This window comes from Gastrolobium bilobum, unplaced genomic scaffold (genome assembly GCF_033153095.1).
Source record: "Gastrolobium bilobum isolate Gb01-03AN ecotype WA unplaced genomic scaffold, APGP_CSIRO_Gbil_v1 utg6012, whole genome shotgun sequence".
NCBI lineage: Eukaryota > Viridiplantae > Streptophyta > Magnoliopsida > Fabales > Fabaceae > Gastrolobium > Gastrolobium bilobum.
The window spans coordinates 206169-208621 of NW_026898430.1; the positions used below are offsets into that span (position 1 = coordinate 206169).

The 2453-nt window shown below is 32.0% G+C and overlaps 1 non-coding gene across 1 annotated transcript; it reads right to left on the reverse strand.

Annotated features, from left to right (window-relative positions):
- Nucleotides 1-1776: 1776 nt before the first annotated feature.
- On the reverse strand, nucleotides 1777-1848 carry TRNAM-CAU (transfer RNA methionine (anticodon CAU)). Its single transcript has one exon. It is a non-coding gene; the product is annotated as a tRNA-Met (tRNA).
- Between the last annotated feature and the right edge of the window lie 605 nt (nucleotides 1849-2453).

The window sequence follows — 2453 nt, forward strand, 5'->3', positions numbered from 1 at the left end:
ATGTAACATGAAATTAGTAAATAAAACTAATATTCTTGAATTATCTCATGAGATTAGCATAAACTCATTAAGTCAAGTAATATTTTATTCTTTAAATAATTCTGATTTGGATATTATTTTTTAAAATTTAAAATGTTACATTTATTATTTATCATGATAATTCAATGATTAAAAAGAAAATAAAACTAATATTCTGAGAAAGCATTTGCAATTTTAATCTATGTGATTAAAAGATGGGATTAATATTTTTTTATAAGAGATAAAACTATCTCATATACACACATAAAAATATGGCTGACCGAAGAGAGGGGTATGGATTGGCCCCCTCTCTAAATTTTGAATATTTTATTATTATATAAATTGCCCCATCAGAGAAATTTCTGGATCCGTCCTTGCTTATGACGTTGTTGTATTACTCATTATTTTATGAGTAAACATCCTTTTTAGTCTCTGGCAATATCTACGAAGTCCTTTTCAGTCCCTGGCAATAAAAAAGGACCAAATTGGTCCCTGAAAGTACAAGAAAAGGGTCACTCTACATATTTGGGAGTTGACATAAGGACTAACATCGCCCTTTTTTTGTAATTTCGGGAACCAATTTGGTTCTTTTTTATTGCCAGGGACTAAAAAGGACTTCGTAGATATTGACAGGGACTAAAAAAGGTGTTTACTCTTATTTTATTTATTGTACAAATCGTCCTCAGCATATTTTCTTATCTAATAGAAACAGTAAATATGAAAGTTTATGATGGATGCCAATTAGGGGTGTTCACGGTATGGATTGGATCGGTTTTGGAAGTAAAAATTATCTGATCCAATCACTTCGATTTGATCATGTAATTATCCATTCAGTTTGAATTTTTTTTCAAATTCGATCCGATCCAATCCAATTTTTTTTGGTTTGGATTGAATCGGTTTTCGGTTTTTTGAAAATCCTAAAATTTATTTCATGATTATTGTGCAAATAACATCTTTTGTGTATATTGGCTTTGTAATATTTTTTTTTTAAAATACAAAAGCATAAGATAATATAGTTTTTTTTTGGACTACGAGATATGAAATTCTACATAGATGAAATTTTGTTGATGAGATGTGATTAGATTTTTTCGTAGGTTTAGTTGATGGGTTAATGGGTCTTGGGTTTAGAAATTTTTGAGCTATGATTAAGGAAAGGCTCAAGTAGGTAGAGGAAAATTAATATATTGGATCGATTTTCATCTACCAATTCGTAAACCAATCCAATCCAATTAAAATTTACGGTTTTTATTCGGTTTTCGATTTTTCGATTTCCAGTTCGGTCACCGCAGTTTGGATCGATTGATGAACACCCCTAATGCCAATGACATATGCAGAGTGTAGTAGCAATTGGTGGTGATGCAGTCCTATACAGTAAAAAAGCTAGTTTCCACTGACGATTTATGTACAGAGATGTAACAACTACCAACAATACCTGTGAACTTCGTGTCGCGGCTGCTCCACTCCGCCGCGGTCTCATGAACTGAACTTGCTCAACATAATAACAGATCCAGGCTAGAGTTTTAACACATGATATTTTGAAAGTTTTAACTCCTTCCTTTAGCTTATAGGTCTCATATTTTCAAAGAAGAAATTAAGTTGTTGAGTTTTCCATTGAGGTGACATAATAATAATAATAATAATAATATAATTAATGCTCTCTCTTTTGTCTGGAATAACTTATACCGTGATTTTAAAGTAGAAAATAGTAATGGAACTTAGCATTAAAAGTTAAAAAATGAACGGGAAGCCTTCTCTTTTTATCAGAGCCTGGTTTCGATCCAGGGACCTGTGGGTTATGGGCCCACCACGCTTCCGCTGCGCCACTCTGATTGTTGAGAATAATGCCCACTGAAAACATGATATTTTAAGTGTTTTATGACATATCATCTTTGCAACCCGTGGTTCGACAACTTTGTAAGTTTAATCAAAGAAAACACTTCCCACTTCCCAGCAAACTCAGATTAGAAAACCAATAATAAATTATTGGAACAAAGAATTAACAAAATCATAAGACACTTTAACATGATGAGTAGGAGCCCTAGAGTTCGAGGGTTGCCAAAAATCATAATTTTTGGCACTTGTGTGTGGTCCTTTACAAATGGAAACTAACGAAAGTTTGTAGCTTTGGCGCACTTGGATTTTGGTTCACAAAACTTCAGTTTTTTCTGATAGTTAGGGATGGAACTGAAAGGGAATAACTATGACGCTGAACGAAGTAGGAGTGGCTAAAATGTTTCATGAGTGTAAATCGCTACTTGATTTTTACCTATATTTCAAGGAGGAATGTTCGTATTCCTAATTTTATGGATGAAAGGAAATATTAATTTTAATTAAAATTATATAAGTTTATATTTTTTAAAATGATAAACACTTAACCTATGGCTTTTTGACCCTTATAACCTTTTATTAACAATTAATTACCAAATTGACTTTCA